The sequence below is a fragment of the Oncorhynchus tshawytscha genome, linkage group LG11 (assembly GCF_018296145.1).
Source record: "Oncorhynchus tshawytscha isolate Ot180627B linkage group LG11, Otsh_v2.0, whole genome shotgun sequence".
NCBI lineage: Eukaryota > Metazoa > Chordata > Actinopteri > Salmoniformes > Salmonidae > Oncorhynchus > Oncorhynchus tshawytscha.
Genome location: NC_056439.1, coordinates 49,303,421 through 49,316,927, shown reverse-complemented (window position 1 = coordinate 49,316,927; position 13,507 = coordinate 49,303,421).

Below are 13,507 nucleotides of genomic sequence, written 5' to 3'. Positions count from 1 at the left end.
ACTGCTTTTAAATGCTAGTAAAACTAAGTGCATGCTCTTCAACCGTTGCTTCCCGCACCCTCCCGCCCGACTAGCATCACTACTCTGGACGGTTCTGACCTAGAATATGTGGACAACTACAAATACCTAGGTGTCTGGCTAGACTGTAAACTCTCCTTCCAGACTCACATTAAGCATCTCCAATCCAAAATTAAATCTAGAATTGGCTTCCTATTTTGCAACAAAGCCTCCTTCACTCATGCTGCCAAACATACCCTCGTAAAACGGACTATCCTACTGATCCTTGATTTCGGCGATGTCATTTAGAAAATAGCCCCCAACACTCAGCAAACTGGATGTAGTCTATCACAGTGCCATCCGTTTTATCACCAAAGCCCCATATACTACCCACCACTGCGACCTCTATGCTCTCGTTGGTTGGCCCTCACAACGTATCCGTCGCCAAACCCACTGGCTCCAGGTCATCGATAAGTCTTTGCTAGGTAAAGCCCTGCCTTATCTCAGCTCACTGGTCACTATAGCAACACCCACCCGTAGCACGCGCTCCAGCAGGTATATCTCACTGGTCACCTCCAAAGCCAATTCTTACTTTGGCCGCCATTCCTTCCAGTTCTCTGCTGCTAATGACTGGAACGAATTGCAAAAATCTCTGAAGCTGGTGTCTTATATCTCCCTCTCTAACTTTAAGCATCAGCTGTCAGAGCAGCTTACCGATCACTGTACCTGTACACAGCCCATCTGTAAATAGCACACTGCAGTTGTACCTCATCCCCATATTATATAGCCTCTTGCTCTTTTGCACGCCAGTATCTCTACTTGCACATCATCATCTGCACATATATCACTCCAGTATTAATGCTAAGTTGTAATTATTTTCGCCTCTATGGCCTATTTATTGCCTACCTACCTACTCTTCTACATTTGCACACACTGTACATAGATTTTCTTTTGTATTATTGACTGTACGTTTGTTTATGTGTAACTTTGTGTTGTTTTTGTCGCACTGCTTTGCTTTATCTTGGCCAGGGCGCAGTTGTAAATGAGAACTTGTTCTCAACTGGCCTACCTGGTTAAATAAAGGTGAAATCACATTTAAAAAAACATCAGCGCCACAGGTAATATCCACAAAGCTGTGAATGATCTGAGAGACAAGGAACATAAAATTCGACATACCAATTAGGATCTGGCTAAAAAATACTTGAATCAGTTATAGAACCCATTGCCCTTTATGGTTGTGAGGTCTGGGGTCCGCTCACCAACCAAGAATTCATAAAATGGGACAAACACCAAATTGAGACTCTGCATGCAGAATTTTGCAAAACTCTTCTCCGTGTACAATGTAAAACACCAAATAATGCATGCAGAGCAGAATTAGGATGATGCCCTATAATTATCAAAATCCAGAAAAGAGCCGTTAAATTCTACAATCAAGGAAACAATTCCCAAATCTTCCATAACAAAGTCACCACCTACAGATAAATAAACCTGGAGAAGAGTCCCCTAAGCAAGCTGGTCCTGGGGCTCTGTGCCAAACACAAACAGACCGCACAGAGCCCCAGGACAGCAGCACAATTAGACCCAACCAAATCATGAGAAAACAAAAAGATAATTACTTCACACGTTGAAAAGAATTTACCAAAAAACAGAGCAAACTAGAATGCTATTTGGCCCTACACAGAGAGTACACAGTGACAGAATACCTGACCACTGTGACTGACCCAAACTTAAGGAAAGCTTTGACTATGTACAGACTCAGTGAGCATAGCCTTGCTATTGAGAAAGGCCGCCGTAGGCAGACATGGCTCTCAAGAGAAGACAGGCTATGTGCTCACTGCCCACAAAATGAGGTGGAAACTGAGCTGCACTTCCTAACCTCCTGCCCAATGTATGACCATATTAGAGACACATATTTCCCTCAGATTACACAGACCCACAAATTATTTGAAAACAAATCCAATTTTGATAAACTACCATATCTATTGGGTGAAATTCCACAGTGTGCCATCACAGCAGCAAGATGTGTGACCTGTTGCCACAAGAAAAGGGCAACCAGTGAAGAACAAACACTATTGTAAATACAACCTATATTTATGTTTATTTATTTTCCTTTTCGTACTTTAACTATTTACACATCATTACAACACTGTATATATACATGATATGACATTTGAAATGTCTTTATTCTTTTGAAAGTTTTGTATGTGTAATGTTAACTTTTCTTTTTTTTATTGTTTATTTCACTTTTGTATATTATATATTTCACTTGCTTTGGCCATGTAAAAATACATTTCCCATGCCAATAAATGAACCAGAAAGATAACGTTTTAAGCTAGGCGTACTCAAATTCTTACATTTGTTATTGTTTTCAGTAAAACACTCTTGGGCAACCCTTAAGGTCCCTGCTACAAATGTGCTCATATTACCAAAAGTGTAACAGATTGGTCAACAGTACTGAAGATATATTATGAATACAATTGTTTTACCCCCTAATTATTTTAGGGTACTTCTGAGAAGTGGTGTAAAGTACTTAAGTAGAATACTTTAAAGTACTACTTAAGTAGAAATACTTTAAAGTACTACTTAAGTAGAAATACTTTAACGTACTACTTAAGTCGTTTCTGGGGTATTTGTACATTACTTTACTATTTATATTTTTGACAACTTTTACTTTTACTTCACTACAAACTACCTTAAGAAAATCATGTACTTTTTACCCCCTACTTTTTCCTTGAAACCCAAAAGTTACATTTTAAATGCTTAGCAGGACAGGAAAATGGTCCAGTTCACACACTTATCAAGAGAATACATGGTCATCCCTAATGCCTCTGGTCTGACGGACTCACGAAACACAAATGCATTGTTTGTAAATTATGTCTGTGTAGGAGTATGACCCTGGCTATCCGTAAATTTAAAACAATTAAATGGTGCCTTCGCTTAATATAAGTCATTTGAAAAGATTTATACTTTTCAATCAATCAAATTTATTTATAAAGCCATTCTTACATCAGCTGATGTCACAAAGTGCTGTACAGAAACCCAGCCTAAAACCCCAAACAGCAAGCAATGCAGGTATAGAAGCACGGTGGCTAGGAAAAACTCCCCCGAAAGGCCAGAACCTAGGAAGAAACCTAGAGAGGAAGATGTCTATGAGTGGTGGCCAGTCCTCTTCTGGTGTTGCCGGGTGGAGATTATAACAGAACATGGCCAAGATGTTCAAATTTTAATAGATGACCAGCATGGTCAAATAATAATAATCGCAGTAGTTGTCGAGGGTGCAACAGGTCAGCACTTCAGGAGTAAATGTCAGTTGGCTTTTCATAGCTGATCATTCAGAGTATCTCTACCGCTCTTGCTGTCTCTAGAGAGTACTTTTGATACTTGAGTATATTTAGAACCAAATACATTTAGACTCCTGCTGTCTCTAGAGAGTACATTTGATGCTTAAGTATATTTACAACTAAATACATTTAGACTCCTGCTGTATCTACAGAGTACTTAAGTATATTTAGAACCAAATACTTTTAGACTTTTACTCAAGTAGTATTTTACTCAGGAACTTTCCCTTTTTACTTGAGTAACTTACTACTAAGGCATCTATACTTTTACTCAATTAGTATTTTACTCAGTAACTTTCCCTTTTTACTTGAGTAACTTTCTACTAAGGCATCTATATTTTTACTCAAGTAGTATTTTACTCAGTAACTTTCTACTAAGGCATCTATATTTTTACTAAAGTAGTATTTTACTCAGTAACTTTCTACTAAGGCATCTATATTTTTACTCAAGTAGTATTTTACTCAGTAACTTTCTACTAAGGCATCTATATTTTTACTCAAGTAGTATTTTACTCAGTAACTTTCTACTAAGGCATCTATATTTTTACTCAAGTAGTATTTTACTCAGTAACTTTCTACTAAGGCATCTATACTTTTACTCAAGTAGTATTTTACTCAGTAACAAGTAGTATTTTTTCTACTAAGGCATCTATATTTTTACTCAAGTAGTATTTTACTCAGTAACTTTCTACTAAGGCATCTATATTTTTACTCAAGTAGTATTTTACTCAGTAACTTTCTACTAAGGCATCTATATTTTTACTCAAGTAGTATTTTACTCAGTAACTTTCTACTAAGGCATCTATATTTTTTACTCAAGTAGTATTTTACTCAGTAACTTTCTACTAAGGCATCTATATTTTTACTCAAGTAGTATTTTACTCAGTAACTTTCTACTAAGGCATCTATATTTTTACTCAAGTAGTATTTTACTCAGTAACTTTCTACTAAGGCATCTATATTTTTACTCAAGTAGTATTTTACTCAGTAACTTTCTACTAAGGCATCTATATTTTTACTCAAGTAGTATTTTACTCAGTAACTTTCTACTAAGGCATCTATATTTTTACTCAAGGCATCTATATTTTTACTCAAGTATTTTACTCAGTAACTTTCTACTAAGGCATCTATATTTTTACTCAAGTAGTATTTTACTCAGTAACTTTCTACTAAGGCATCTATATTTTTACTCAAGTAGTATTTTACTCAGTAACTTTCTACTAAGGCATCTATATTTTTACTCAAGTAGTATTTTACTCAGTAACTTTCTACTAAGGCATCTATATTTTTACTCAAGTAGTATTTTACTCAGTAACTTTCTACTAAGGCATCTATATTTTTACTCAAGTAGTAACTTTCTACTAAGGCATCTATATTTTTACTCAAGTAGTATTTTACTCAGTAACTTTCTACTAAGGCATCTATATTTTTACTCAAGTAGTATTTTACTCAGTAACTTTCTACTAAGGCATCTATATTTTTACTCAAGTAGTATTTTACTCAGTAACTTTCTACTAAGGCATCTATATTTTTACTCAAGTAGTATTTTACTCAGTAACTTTCTACTAAGGCATCTATATTTTTACTCAAGTAGTATTTTACTCAGTAACTTTCTACTAAGGCATCTATACTTTTACTCAAGTAGTATTTTACTCAGTAACTTTCTACTAAGGCATCTATATTTTTACTCAAGTAGTATTTTACTCAGTAACTTTCTACTAAGGCATCTATATTTTTACTCAAGTATGACAATAGGGTATTTTTCCCACCACTGCTTCTGAGTATAATGCATACCATGGTGTTGAGTTGCTCCACTGTTTTCAAGGGCTCTATTGCTTCAATCCACTGTCAGAACATTGTGTACACTGCCTGCATTTGTGACCTTACACCTTATTCAACTTTTTTTTTTACTTCAGCCACATTTTTTGATGCTGACTCAAACTATTTTTGAACCACCCTCATACTGACATTCAGTGGGAATCAACCACTCTGTTATGAAAGGTATTACAATATACATTATGAAATGTCTGACAGGTGTGTCATCAGGGTGACTCTGAGTGACACTTGGGCTGTCACACCACACAATAGTTTGTTCTAGTCACTTCGCTCTACTGAACAATAGGAATTGTATTTACTTTCCTGTCCTGTGTTTGTTTCCTATTAGTTTATTCAGTTTGCTCAGCATCCTCAGAGAAACAGGCTTTCCTCTTCGGGACATGCCAAAACTCATGCATCACCTGCTAAATGCTGTGAGGACTATGAATGAAGTTAGCTTTTTGTATTGTTTTAAAGATTCTAAGATTGTGATTTTAACCTGTGACCAGCCCCAGCATACAGAGAAAATGTTCATTTCTAAAACACAGAGCACTTTATGACATGACATAAAATAACTTGCAACAGAGGTCTGTTTGGGAGACGTGAGCTCTGGGTCTTAAAATCCTCTTTCCTCACAGCCTAAGAGTTTTTAAATTGTTTTTATTTCACCTTTATCTAACCAGATAGGCCAGTTGAGAACAAGTTCTCATTTACAACAAATCCTCTTTCCTCACAGCCTAAGAGTTAAGCACTGATTTATTCACCTGCGCCTTATTCCCCTTATATCTCAGACACATACAGTATTTCAATCAATCAATCAGTTATATGGTTAGACTTAATTAAGTCAATTCACTTTTTTTTTTGCATACCTGTATACAGTATATTGTTTTGATCCTGTCTGTAAATAAAGCATCTGCACGTCAATTAAAAGGGTTGTCTGATTCGGCCAGGAAAAAGACCTTGAGACTACATGCTCCTTTTTTTCATAACACATTGGAATTGATCCTACAATGCTAAACATTTTACATATTTACAATGCTACAAACTGAACATACAGTTTTTATGTTTAGGGTTGTGATTGGTTAATGTTCAGCCCTGGTTTGTTTTAGGTTTAGGGTTGTCATTGCTTAATGTTCAGGCCCTGTGTGTTTTAGGTTTAAGGCTGTGATTGGTTAATGTTCAGGCACTGTGTGTTTTAGGTTTAAGGCTGTGATTGGTTAATGTTCAGCCCTTGTTTATTTTAGGTTTAAGGCTGTAATTGGTTAATGTTCAGCCCCTTTGTGTTTTTCATCCAGATTCACATTTATTTTCCAAGCAATAGCCGACAATATTGTACATAGTCATTTTTTTTCACATACAGCCTGCTTTGTGTTTTCCTTTTTTTGCCAAGGAAAATCAGGTATTGTAATCGTCACCATACTGGTATCGTGAAAACCCTAGTTTGAAATGTAAAAGGGGTAACCATGGGACCAGAACTGTTACACTAGACATCACAGGAGGTTGGTGGCGAGGGAGGGCTCGTGTTATTGGCTGGAGCGTAATTAGTGGAACAGTATCAAATACATGGTTTCCATGTGTTTGATGCTGTTCCATTTGCTCCGTTCCAGCCACTATTATGAGCCCTCCTCCCTCAGCAGCCTCCACTGCTTGACATAATAGAATCTCATGTAGACAGATGTAGACTCCTCTAAAGGTGCAACAGGGAGGTTGCATTTAGCTCGTAAAATTCCGTTGCGTCGACACTTTCTCTATTATTAGTTCTAGTTTAAAGTTGTAAATTGGTTGCCTGGTGGTCCAATCTGTTTGTCCTGTACAACAGATTGGCCTCAATCTCACACTCCCCTCTTCATTTATTTGGATAGTGAAGCTAAAACTTTTCATTTGGCTCTATACTCCAGCATTGTTTTATTTCAGATCAAATGTTTCATATCAGGCGACAGAACAGAATGTCACCTTTTATTTGAGGGTATTTTCATACATATTTGTTTTACAGTTTAGAAATGAAAGCATTTTATGTATCCAGGCACCCCATTTGAAGGTGTAATAAGTATTTCGACAAATTGTCCCATATTCCATGCAATGACTACATGAAGCTGTAGTAGTGGTTTCTTTGCAGCAATTCGACCATGAAGGCCTGATTAACGCAGTCTCCTCTGACAAGTTGATGTTGAAATGTGTCCATATTAAGGCAAGAACAGCTCAAATAAGCAAAGAGAAACAACCGTCCATTATTACTTTAATTAAGACATGAAGGTTAGTCAAATACAGTAAATTTCAAGAACTTTGAATGTTTCTTCAAATGCAATCGCACAAAACATAAAGCACAATGATGAAACTGGCTCTTCTGAGGACCGCCACAGGAAAGAAAGACCCAGAGTTACCCCTGCTGCAGAGGATAAATTCATTAGTTACCATACTCAGGAAATTGCAGTCCAAATAAAAGTAATAATAAAAGTAACAGACACATCTCAACATCAACTGTTCAGAGGAGACTGCGTGAATCAGGCCTTCATGGTCAAGTTGCTGCAAAGAAATCACTACTAAAGGACACCAATAATAAGAAGAGACTTGCTTGGGCCAATAAACACGAGGAATGGACATTAGTCCGGTGAAAATCTGTCCTTTGGTCTGAAGTCCCAATTGGAGATTTTTGGTTCCAACCGCTGTGTCTTTGTGAAACGCAGAGTAGGACGCTGTCTGTGATTTATTTAGAAGTCAAGGCACATGGTGCGCATCCACTCGACTTTTTGGCCGCATTTCAACCGGAATATGTCGTGTTTGATCACCGAAAGACACAGACTTCCAAACTAAAGCTGTTTTTGGTAAGTATAAACCCTTCCACGTCTTCTGATGGAAGAACAGCAAAGGTAAGGGAATATTTATGTGTTTATTATGGGTTTCTGTGGACTCCGAGATAGAGGAGCCAAAATGCTAATTCCTGAGCGCCGACTCATATTATAGCCTAGTGAACGAAATCTGTAACGTAAAAAATAAATGTAACACAGCGATTGCATTTAGAAGAAGTGTATCTTTCTATATATATGTAGAACATGCATATTTAGTCTAAGTTTATGTTGTGTATTCCATGTTAGCTGACGGCATATGCCGGAGCTATCGCATTTCTCCGGACATTCGAGTAGCATTTTTTTGAACATGGCGTCATTGTAAACAGAGATTTATGGATATATATAGCATATTATTGAAAAAAAACATAAATGTACTGTGTAACATGTTATATTACTGTCATCTGATGAAGATTTCAAAAGGTTAGTGAAATTATTTTTCTTTTAATCCTGCGTTTGGTGATTGCATATTTTGTTCAATTTGGCTATGGAAATTAGCTTGGTCTTCGGTGTGTCTTCGGTGGTGGTTTGACATAAATATGTGCTATGTTTTCGCCGTAAAACATTTTAGAAATCTGACTTGCTGGGTAGATAAACAAGTTGTTTATCTTTCATTTGAGCTATTGGACTTGTTAATGTGTGGAGGTTAAATATTTTTAAGAATATTTTTTGCGTTCCATGCGCCACATTCCAGCTGACGGTGGGAGGGCTGGTTCCCAATTGGGACTCAAGATCCTTAACACGTTTAACCAGCATGGCTACCACAGCAATCTGCAGCGATACGCCATCCCATCTGGTTTGCGCTTAGTGGGACTATAATTTATTTTTCAACAGGACAATGAGCCATCACACTTCCAGGCTGTGTAAGGGCTATTTGACCAATATAGAGAGTGATGGAGTGCTGCATCAGATGACCTGGCCTCCACAAATATCCAACCTCAACCCAATTGAGATGGTTTGGGATGAGTTTGACCGCAGAGTGAAGGAAAAGCAGCCAACAAGTGCTCAGCATATGTGGGAACTCTTTCAAGACTGTTGGAAAAGCATTCCTCATGAAGCTGGTTGAGAGAATACCAAGAGTGCGCAAAGCTGTCATCACAGCAATTTGTTTACCGCTTATTTGGTTACTACATGATCCCATATGTGTTATTTCATAGTTATGAAATCTTCACTATTATTCTACAATGTAGAAAATAGTTGTTTTTTTTAAATAAAGAAAAACCCTTGAATGAGTAGGTGTGTCCAAACCTTTGACTGGTACTCTAGGTTTTTTTCCACCATGAAAACATTTTGCACACCGCTTGAATATTTCACATCATACCTGTTAAACCTCATTTGTGACGCTGACACTCCCAAGATGCTTTTCCACCATTGTTTGCCACACCCAAAATATACATGATTTCCCCTCATACTGACACTGTCACTTCTCTTTGACAACGCAGTGGGAATAGACAGGTAAGCATATCTCAATATACAATAACAACTAATAATAATATATTATTATTATATTTAAGTAACTATAAAATTTGTAATTTAAAATGTTTTATTGTATTTTACTGACGTTTAGGATTTCATATGTTTGCTTTAACATGAGATGACATGGGAATGTGTGTGCTGATTTCTGATGTATTTAAAATGCCATTCTTAGTATGTTTCTCATTTCAGGAAAGGCAAGGTTCTATTACTGCACAATGTTGGGAACCCTGACTTAAAATACAATTATTTATTTGGACAGTGAAGCTAAAACTTTTCATTTGGCAATATATTGCAGCATTATGAATTTCCAATCAAATGTTTCATTTAAAAAGAGATGTTGTATTGTCACATACACCAGATAGGTGCAGTGAAATGTTGTTGTTCTCCAGTGCCCCTGGAGATTAGGGTAAAATACCTTGCTTTAGGGCACATCAACAGATTTTTCACCATGTCGGCTCGGATATTTAAACCAGCAACCTTTCAGTTACTGACCCAACTCTCTAACCGCTAGACTACCTGCTGCCTGTATGAGGTACGAGGTGACAGAACAGAATGTCACCTTTTATTTGAGGGTATTTTCATAACGTTTAGAAATTAACAGACTTTATGTATTTAGGCCCCTCATTTGAAGGTGTCATAAGTATTTGGACAAATTAACTTATAGTGTATTAAAAACCTATAAAAGGCTTTCAGAAGTTGAATTGTTTTAAGATGGTTGTACCATGTATACTTTATTTGATTGTCAGACATTGAATTTGGTCTTGCTGCTTGTAACAAAGGCATTGAATATTATACAGTATTCATACAAATTCAAAGGCAAAGCAGATTGTAAAAAAATCTATAAAAAGGAAGTTTGTTCTGAAGTATCTGTCCTATATCTGAGAGATAAAAGAAAGGTCAGGAAATATATATATATTTATATTTACCCATATTTAACCAATGAAACTTGAAACTACTTCCATATATACTTCCATATATACTTCCATATATACTTCCATATATACTTCCATTCATGTTTTTAACTGGTACCAGGCTACGTTCAGACAAGAATTGCGAGGCTTGTGGGCGTCTTAGAACAAAACAACTGACGTGAGAGTCTCACCTTTCGATGGTGGGGTCATATTAGTGAGCTGGTCGGATGCTACAGACAGAAGTTGGCAGATAAGAGGTACCGACTTCAAGCAAGTCCTGTGACTCTTGTGGAGGTCGAAGAGAAAATCGGAGAACATAAACATCATAACAAGTTTTTTTTATTTTTTAAATCCCACATTTATAATTAGATGTTTCAAAATATATTGTTTTTGTATGTTTCGAACAGATATTTTGATCAATTTCATCCACAGCAACTTGTTATGAAATCTTGTTTGTTATGAATATCAAAGTGTTGTGTTACTGTGGTACTCAGAGGCTGAAAGATTGGTGATTGAGCTAACCTTAAATATGGGGTCTCCCTATCTATATATTTTCAGGGTACATATACATCTACCTCTGTGTAAAATTTGGTGTTTTTATCATAAAGTTGACTATTGACTCCAGATTTTTAGTTTAGCCACGCGCCACTAGTATACAAAAGATAAGACAATTTTTTATTCCTACATATTATTGGGAATTGGGAAAGGGTAGCTAGTCAGTTGTACACCTGAATGCATTCAATTGAAATGTGTCTTCCACATTTAACCCAACCCCTCTGTATCAGAGAGGTGCAGGGGGCTGCCATAATGGACATTCACGGCACCCGGGGAACAGTGGGTTAACTACCTTGCACAGGGACAGAATGACAGATTTTTACATTGCCAGTAACTAGTTGCTTGACAGAATCCTAAAATTTCAGAAGGATCAGATAAAGACCTTTGAAATGATTAAATGTTTTACCCCCTTGGGGTCATAATGTACCCCCCTTTGGGGTCAAAAAGTACCCCCCCTTGCTGCCGTTAGGGTTAATACACTATAAGTGTATTTGTCCAAATACTTGACACCTTCAAATGGGGGGGGGGGGACAAGATGCATAAAGTGCTTTCATTTCTAAACGGTTAAACAGATATGTATGAAAATACCCTCAAATAACAGGTGACATTCTGTACTGTCACCTCATATAAAACATTTGGTCTCTAATCTAAAATGCTGGAGTTTAGAGACAAATTAAACGTTTTATCTTGACTGTCCAAATAAATATGGTGTGTTTGAACTGGAATTCATCTTTAAATATTTCACTTGATTTTCATTTGACATCAAAACATAATTTCTTGCGAAGGTCTGTGAATTATAACCACGATCTGTATGGGTGTGTATCTCAAGTCAGTATTTGGACTTTACACATAACATTTGGTTTCTTACCTAATTAACAGATTATGCATATCTACAATATATGATTCATTTAATTGATAGAATTTCAGTTATTTTCCTTTAATTATATGCCCAAATATTTAATCATTTTTTATCATTTCCAAATCGATTTGACAACCAACAGTGTGTGCCTGTGCTATTGTACCTTCTTATGAGGATGTTCTGCATTATCTGTAATATGCTTTTCAACACCAAAGGTTTCCATTCATGGGAAGGTGAGCCATACCCAATCTGATGATGGGATGCCTCACTACTTCAATATGGGCCCTACTACTCTCAGCTATCGGAATTGGTAAGTTAATTTGACAGACAAAGAAATCCCAACTTTGGCCCTCCTGTGTATACGGTATATAAGTGCAGTGTTAGAAATATTATGAATAAATGAATAAACAATATCCTAATTTTAAATAGAACTGTAACTAAGTAAACTTATACTCTGTTTTATTATATCTGATTAACAATATGAGTTCATAAGTGAGGGATTGTGGAGCCTGAAACAGGGGGTAATTACATTTAAATAAATACCATTCCAGACAAGTTGGAGGTGATTAGGAGTGAGGGTTTTTAAGTAAGCAGAAAAGGTCTTTAAACTATGGTTGAACCGACAAAACTTAGCTCTGGGGTGTTTTAGATAAGGCAGTGAGTGCATTCCTAGGTTTTCCATTAATTAGAACTGTCAGCTAAGTGGTGATCGATAATGGTGAGGGGTCAAAAGTTAATTTAGTTGTATTGTGTGTCCTGTGTATGTGCTAGTGGGTCAGAATGAACTTTGAATGAACTTTGAAAGTTCCTTTGTCTCGGTCGAGAGGAGGAGATTCATTCCAGAAGCAATGAAATGACATCATGTTATTGTATATAAACTGTTGCTCGTGGTAACGTGGCAGCGCGCTCCGAGAATAAATACTTTTATCTATTATTGATAAGACTGGTCTCCGTCTATTTTATGCAAACAAGAATCTTACAAATTCTCATAAAATAGATTAAGGGAATTCAATTAATGAAAACATACTGAAATAATTAAAATACAGTAACAGCAGTCCCCAGGTTTTTTTAATATGCAAAATAATAAATTAAACAGAGGATGTTGACGCCAGTCTGTGTTTTCAGTACCCGGTTTTAATTTAAACCATCCATAGTTAAACCCAACAAGTTGTTTGATATTTAATAACCCATAAATCAATTGACACCTCAGCTTATTACATCTAACAAATGCTGATAATAGATTAAATAAGAAACCCAAGATTGAACTTTTATAGATTCTTGGTTCTGTCAATAAAGATATTCAACTGATAATTCAATGTTGAATGTTTCTTTCCTTCTTATCTATTTCAGGCTGCATAGCTACACTGATCTCTGCAGAGGTAGGTTGTCTCCCAATGCCAGATCATTTCACGCTCTTATACTGGTAGATTAACATAGTGTCAAGAAATCGCTCTATTCTCAGTGTATTGACATGCGATGTTGTAGTCTGTATTAAGAAATAAGGTATCATTATTATTATTATAAAAAGATAATTTGTCTTAATTATTGCTTGTACTATTTATATCCCAACAATATTATGGGCTATATGGTTGTGTTTTTCAGAGTAATGTAACACAAATGAACGGTAGGTCATTCATTAAATATAATTTCAACAAAAATCTGTATTAAGTAGCTTCTACAATGTGAATAAACTGATATTTTGTAATTAAATAA